Source organism: Epinephelus moara, chromosome 18 (genome assembly GCF_006386435.1).
Source record: "Epinephelus moara isolate mb chromosome 18, YSFRI_EMoa_1.0, whole genome shotgun sequence".
Classification (NCBI taxonomy): domain Eukaryota; kingdom Metazoa; phylum Chordata; class Actinopteri; order Perciformes; family Serranidae; genus Epinephelus; species Epinephelus moara.
This window is the reverse complement of record NC_065523.1, coordinates 39,330,658-39,338,292: the sequence shown is the minus strand read 5'-3', so window position 1 is coordinate 39,338,292 and position 7,635 is coordinate 39,330,658. Positions and strand designations below refer to the sequence as shown.

Here is a 7,635-nt window from a genome sequence, read left to right as displayed (position 1 = left end):
ATTTCTTATCTAGGCCTAACCGCCATATGGATTTTTACTAAACTTGGTAGATATGTAGAACAGGACGCCTCAAGGTGACTGGAGAAATTTAACTCTAATTGGCAACTGGGTGGCGCTATAACAACAGAAAAATGCTTCAAAATGGCTAAAATGCGACCGATCGCTGTGGCTCCCCCTGTGGACCAATGTTGGGATTTTTTTTATAATTTTTGGTATGACTAAGTCATGGTGATTTCAGGGCTGTTTCTGGTTAAACAAAAAGGATCTTACTCTTCATCACAAAGCTCTATCTCTGTAGGGATCCTTTCATCATGTTGTCAGACACTTAGAATAACAATCTGAGCCTGTCAGTGACAAAACAAACACTGTCAGTGGACGGACACTGACGCTGTGAACATGCCTCGTTGTCTTGTGTTTCCCTTTAAGTGTCGTCTTTTCGCTCCACACTCTCACCTGTCAGAATAAATACAATCTTTAATATTGATTTTCTCGCATCTTTTCGGCAGACTGTTAAAAATAAATGACAGGATGTTTATCACAGAGCAGTGTGATGGTAACTGATGTACAGTGTTAGTGAGTTTCCTGTGTGACCACAGTTTATCACTCTGACTTCCTGTGGGCAGAAAGTATCTCGGCAGTGGGCAGAGCCTGATTTAATGCGGCAGTATCATTTTCCACAGAGTGAGAGCAGAGTGCCGACCGCCTGATGTGTGTCCTTGATGATCTTTAGAGCTTTCCACACGGCAGCGCGTCATGAACCTGTCATGGAGTCGTGTGTGTGTGTGTGATGTATTGGTTTTGAAGTCGGCCTTCAGCAGTTCATAGTCCAGTGAGAACGCTGCCAGTGTGGCAGTGATGAAGGTGACAGGCACACCTGGAAATATGTCGCTGGTTCACTGCATTAAAAACATGATATTATCTGTTGGATTATGTTGCTCACGTTAAATCAGTCAGATGTCTGCAGAGACACCCGGGAATAAAAACTGGCTTTTGATTTTTGACTCAGAGCGGCCACACACACCTAGAGAAAAACCTCCGTGTCACATTTAACAGGTGGTGAAAAGGTAATTTTTATATAAGAAACAAAAGAACAGAAACCTGTATAATGTTTTAATGTGATGTATTTAAGGGCAGGGCTGCACCGATAAGGATTTTTTCAACCAATACCTATTACCGATAAGTACCTGTTTCACCTGGCTGATAACTGGTAGTTTCACATTTTTGTATTTTAAAAGGAAGTGTATAATCTCTTTTACTGTTAGTAAACAGTGTGACGGCTTAGCTTGAGGCGAAACAGTTAGCTAGCACATTGTGTTGTCTTGTTTTAGACGATGGAGGAAGATGATGTGAGTGGTGCGTTCAGAAACACTCATTCTGAGTGTGGGAGCGCACTCTGACACAAACTGGAGCGTTGATAAATTGGGAGCGCTGTCTGAATGTAGCGTTGGGTTATCCAGAGCAGCGCACTCTCAGAGTGGCAGAGCGCACTCTGGACACTCTGTCTGTGGAGACGGAGCAGCAGAGCGCCGAGCGGAGTGAATGTGTGATTAACTTAACCGTTGGTTCATTCATGTAGAAATATAACGCTCCGTTTCTTCCACCAACAGGGCTCTCATTTTAGTGTAGAGCGTCAGACTGAATTTACCAACGCACCATGTCAGGTCACTCACTCTCCGGGACCGCCAGTGTTACTTGAATAAGTAAACACTGACCAACGGGACCAGACTGGCCGACCCGTATGCTCTCACTCAGTGGATGGATGATGTCACAGGAAGCCAATCTTACAAAGGAGGACCACACTTGTTTGTTTTGCTATGGAAGCTAACGTTAGCTAATGTGCTAAAAAGTTAGCGTTCCAGAGAAATCCAATATTCCTCTTAATCCCTCCCCAGTTTCTGATGAGGTGGACATGATAACCCTTAATACACATAACCTTATTCATCCCTACAACAGGAAATACTTTTTCCCTAACCTGATATGAAGTGTGCGCTGCACATGTGAGCATTTTTGATGATGGCCTCCGTCCAGTCCTTTGGTCTTATCACATTTAACCATAGTTGTCTTTGTTTTTGTTGACGGGCAGTGGCGGCTGGTTTTGAGCCATGACTCCTTCTATTCTGGCTCCCAATAACACAACAAGACAAACTGAAGTGAAGTTGAACCGAACCAAACAGTGCAGGTGTGACAGCACTCTAAAATGCAGTGAGTCAACTTTCCAAGTTCACTGAAGTTGAATAGATTGAAACATTTAACGTCTCTATTGTTTAGAGTAAAGACTCTGAAAGCTTCATGTCTCACATCAGACTGACTCATATAAACATTATTTAGCTGCAGTTTCCACAGCTCTGTTTGTCATCCATCTTGGATCAAGTTGTGACTCCTCAGAGAAGCGTCCAGTGTCCTGGCTCAGACTCTGGTTCAGTCTCCACTGAGGCAGCATGTGTTTGACTGACAGCCACTGGGGGGCGCCACAGTGTGAGGCGGCCTCATGAAGCTTCACAGAGTGCAGAAGTGAGGAGAGAGTGTCGGGCGACCAGCTGGAACTGTGTTTGTTTATCTACAGGAAGTTTTCTCTGACACACACTCTGCCTTCCTGTATGTGGGCGAGTCCTGAGCGATTACAGGAAGTCAGGATCGACTTCTCTGGGGTGGACAGATAAGAGGTAGAGTGTGTGTGTGTGTGTGTGATGCAGCAGCTCGTTGTGTGGTTTGTTAAAAGGGGAAATCCCTGTGAGGTGTTGAGGAAGAGGAGGTGATCAGTGTTCAGGCTGGACAACATCTCCCAGCATGCCTCGGGTCATCTGTGGGGCCCTCTGGAGAAAAGGACGTCTGCTCTGCTGCACACACACACACACACACACACACACACGATCATAGATGTGATCTGGGAGCAGGTGGACTCATTTGAATGAATTTGCATGTTGATGTGGACTGAAGTTAGTGAAGCAGATTAAACACCAACGTTTCAACTCATCAGCTCGTTCTCAGGTTCATGTTCGTATTTTCGGTGCAAAGTCAAGGAAGGATCCTGAAAGGTTGAATTTCAAGGACTCTACGTCATCGACCCACTGAAGGACTGTTCCAGTGTCAAGGATCCTTCGGATTCTACCAAGGACTGAGTCCTTCTTTCAGAGAAATTCCAAGGATGCATGTGTAGATCCTCAGCAGGTATAAAATCCCCACAATGCTTTGCACACGATTTGCTGGAAGTGAGCACCTGTGCCGTCGGAGCTCGGCAGGATTTAGACAAGTATGTCATTTCTGTGGATTAATGTCTCAACCAGTTTTTATCATACGAGCACAGGGTTAGTTAAAAGTAAGAAAATAAATACATGTTGAGGTTATTTGGTTTATGATTATATCTTGTTTAAAACCTCTTGAACTCCACCCCCATTTTGTAGCAAAAACGCCTAAAATGACATACCCAAATTAAAAGAAACACTCTAGGTGATACAGAGACAGAGTAATGGGCCTCTGAAGTCAGTAACAAGTTGAAGATTTTGCCTAAAATAAAATATAAAATGTGTTTCAGGATGAATAACTGTCTGTGGCTTCATCTGAGCAGGTAAATGACACTGTGGGGCTGTAGGCACACTATCAGTGAACACTTGTTTCAAATTTGAAGAAGACTGCTCAAAGTATGACCATTCTACAGTGTTTTTACCATGAAAAGATCCAGGCGGAGCTCCAAATGACAAGTGGGTCACTCTGCTTCAAAACAGTACTATCAGTGATCAAACAACACTCAGCCAGCTTCAAACATTGTACCTTATTGAAATCAGGTGTGATTATGATAGCTGATGTTGTTTATGACACAGAAACACCATAAAATATCACCAAATAAAGCCATATGAAACGTTCTAGACGGTATATCTCAGCCAAAAATAGTGGTAGGAGTGAGACTCTTACCTTTTATAAACCAGCTAAGTCCCCACTAACAGCTCCACATAAGATCGCGAGTAATCCTTTAACTTTTCCCGTTGAAAAACTGCATGACATGACTTGTCACCACTCAAAGTGATTTTGGACTTTGTGTGTTTAGGCTGCTCTGGTGTGAAATACATAATAAATAAAAGAAAAACAATGTTATTTTTGAAAAGTCGAGAGCTTCCTGAATCCGGCAATACCAAACATCACATGGTTTGATGACGTAGTGCGCCTGGGAGATACCATTTAACAGAGGAGGGGGGGGAGCAAGGACGTAGGCGTCCTAGAGAGGTTAAAGCTGAAATGAGGTCATCCGTCTGTGCTGTTTGTGTTTGTGCTCCTCACATGTCAGCGTGACGGTCGTAACACATTTGGCTGCTTCTCTTCTGAATAATAAGAATTTACAGTGAACTCTGTTCTGAATCTTTAAATGAATCCTCTCTGTGTTTGCTTGGTTATCCCGCTGAGGACACGGCTGCTTACTGAAGAAATCAATACTTTGATTTGAAATAATTTCATTGATTAAAATTGATTTTATTGCCTCAGTGAAGCATCTGTGACGAGAGCTGCGTCCGTGGCAACGGTCTGTTGTTCAGGAAACAAAGAGGAGTAATAAACCCAGTTAGAGGTCAGATGGAGCGCTAACTGATGACAGATGGTGTGTGTGTGTGTGTGTGTGTGTGTGTGTGTGTGTGTGTGAATGAGCCTCTCACCATGTCAGTGCTGACTCATGTTTACTGGCTGCAGACCGCCATGACTCCTTCATCTCTCAGATGGAGAGTTTTTTAACGATTTCCTGTTTCCTGTGTTCGAGTGTTTATGATTTTTATTTTTCATACACACAAAAACACAAGTTAAAGTTTCTGTTGCTCACACAGAACACTTCTGATACACCAGACAGCTCTGACATCATAAAATACACATGAAACTGCTTCAACTCGACTTTATTTAGCCCTAACCCAAAATAACAACAATAACACAATAAAATGTTGAAAAAGCAAAGGAAACAAAACAAACTAAAAAAAGCTCCTTTGAGTAAAAAGAGAGTAAATAAAAAAACAATAAAAATAAACAGGACGGATAAAATAAGGTAAAAAAAGAAAGACAGATTAAAAAGGTCTGTCTTTAATTTATGTTTGAAAATACAGAGCGCGCGTGTGTGTGTGTGTGTGTGTGTGTGTGTGTGTGTGTGTGTTAGCCATCCTGATGTCCAGAGTCAGTGAGTTTCACAGCTTTGAGGCATTAAAACAGAAAACACTCTCAGCAGGATTTTCACAGGACACATGAGGAATATCTCAAAGTGAAGCAGTGGAGGAGCTCAGTGATGTCTGATGGGCGGAGGGGCGGCGTCATTTAAAGCTTTATAAACAAGTAAAAGAACTTTACTTCTAAAAGATACAGGAAGCATTGGCGGTTTGGTGTGACGTCTGCAGTGATCAGGTTCAGAGGGAGCTGAGCCAGAAGGCGAAGCTTTTGATTTCCTGGTCCATCTCCGTCCCAACCCTCACCTGTGGTCATGAGCTCTGGGTAGAGACTGAAAGAATGAGGTCACAGATACAAGCGTCTGAAATGAGTTTCCTCTGTAGGGTGTCTGGGCTCAGCCTTAAGGTGCAGACACACCAAACCGACATCAAAGAACTAGCGGCGACGAAAGCCAACTGTTGCGTCGTCTACGTCGCCTCACGTCGCCCTGTGTCAGTTGCATTTGAACACACTACACGGACTACATCCGACGGCCAAGTAGCACGTACGTTCTGCGCCTGCGTGAGAGAGAGCGGAGTGAGAGAGTGGTACATCCTGTCAGCCGAGGGGTTTCCTATCTGTGCAGCCGAGCACCGCAGCACCTCCACGGACTATTACATCCAGACGGTCCCGGTGTTTCCTCCGCAGGCTCCACTTCACTCAGCTGCCCGATAAACCCGCTGCTTCTTCCCACTTTAACCTGAATAACAAACCAGGGCTCGGTGCTCCGGTTGGATCCAAACGGAGAGCCGGGGCTAGCTCAGAGACTAGCGGAGGCTAACTGGCTGTGCTTCCCTCCGGTCATGCTGCGGCTAACGCTCCGCTAGCCGCTCCCAGCTAGCTCCGGTTTGTTATTCAGGTTAAAGTGTGAAGAAGCAGCGGGTCTGTGGGGCAGCTGAGTGAAGTGGAGCCTGAGGAGGAAGCACCGGTTAGCCCCGGTTTCACTACAGGCAGATTCACTCGCTACAGGGGCGAGGAAATAAAACCTGAACAGCCAATCAGAGTGATCTCTCTCACCGACAAGCTCCGCTGCTGATTCAACATGCTCAATCGGCTGAAAAGCCACCAACGCCGAAGTGCCGACGGTGCGGGACACACCGCAAAAACTAGGGCGACAGACGCTCACCGACGGCCCGACTTTGGTCGACGGCCGACCGTCAGCTTGGTGTGTCAGGGCCTTTAGAGATAGGGGGAGGAGTCAGACATCTGGAGGGAGCTCGGAGTAGAGCCGCTGCTCCTTCATGTTGAGGTGATTCAACATCTGATCAGGATCCTCCTGGTCCAGCTGGTAGGAGGCCCCGGAGCAGACCCAGAACACACTGGAGGAATGGGTCGTCCAGTGAAAAGAGAATGACACCAGTCTGAACGACTGGTAATAAAAGTGTGAGTTAGTATTTCAGCATCTTATAAATAATAACGTTAAATGTTTCAGTGTCTTTCAGCTCGTTGTTTTGATCCGCGCTCAGTTTTTATTTCAGTGTTGTGTTATTATCAGTTATTAATTCATCACCTGTCCTCCTCGTCTCAGACACACAGCAGACTGATCGTCTTACATTTACATAACGAGACGACGTTTGTCTCCTCCGGTCACATGACCTGTCGTATTCAAGCATGTGTTGCTGTTCACTCATGCGTGCGTGTGTGTGTGTGTGTGTGTGTGTGTGTGTGTGGTTTGTAGACTCAATCCCATCATTCCTGCTCGCTTGTCATTAAGGATTAACACACTGACACACATCACACACACACGAGAGGCCGCTGTGTGTGTGTGTGTGTGTGTGTGTGTTGCATCTAAAGAACAAGACGAAATCAGACTGAGGCTCTTTACATGACGATGTCTCAGCGTTACTTTTTTTTTTAACCAGGCAGATAGTTTTCTTCTGCTGAGACCGGTCACACCAGGAATGATTTGTTGTTCACACACACACACACACACACACACACACACACACACACACACACACACACACACACACACAGAGCGTCCCAGTATGGTTTCCTTGTGTAGTCACCTGTCTCTTGCTCGCTCTGCATCATTGCTCATTTTGTCCGCTATGGTTTTATCTTCAGTCTCAGTTCGAGGTCACAGATTCATTAGTTGATTAACCAGTGATAGGACCAGGGCTGTAGTCAACCAAAGAAAATCTTGGTCGACTAAAGTCGCACACAATCTTCAACTAATCGATTAGTCGTGGGAAAAAAAAATCTGCACGTTATTTTTACTTGTGCGGTGGTGTGTCTGTGTCACTCTGCAGTTACACCTCCAAAACACTAGTCGGCAGTGGAGGACTGTGTTAAGTGCTGTAAAGTTTAGTTCAAAGCAAACTTTATTTATATAGTTGATTCAAAACACACATTAAACACACATTAAACACACATTAAACACACAGTAAACATGGCTTAATAGAGACAGTTTCAAACACAAATCAGCTTCACTATAACTCGCAGCATTCACAGACAAACACTTGT

The 7,635-nt window shown here is 44.8% G+C and overlaps 1 protein-coding gene across 2 annotated transcripts in view; it reads left to right on the top strand.

Annotated features, from left to right (window-relative positions):
* Positions 1-7,635, top strand: part of tanc2a (tetratricopeptide repeat, ankyrin repeat and coiled-coil containing 2a) — a 49,499-nt gene that overhangs the window by 4,201 nt on the left and 37,663 nt on the right. The window contains exon 2 of one of the 2 annotated variants that reach the window (XM_050068407.1): positions 1,608-3,250. The exons of the other annotated variant lie outside the window; for it this stretch is intronic. The gene's annotated coding sequence lies outside the window, so the exon portion shown is untranslated. The remainder of the gene's footprint in view (positions 1-1,607; positions 3,251-7,635) is intronic. 2 annotated transcript variants of the gene reach the window in all.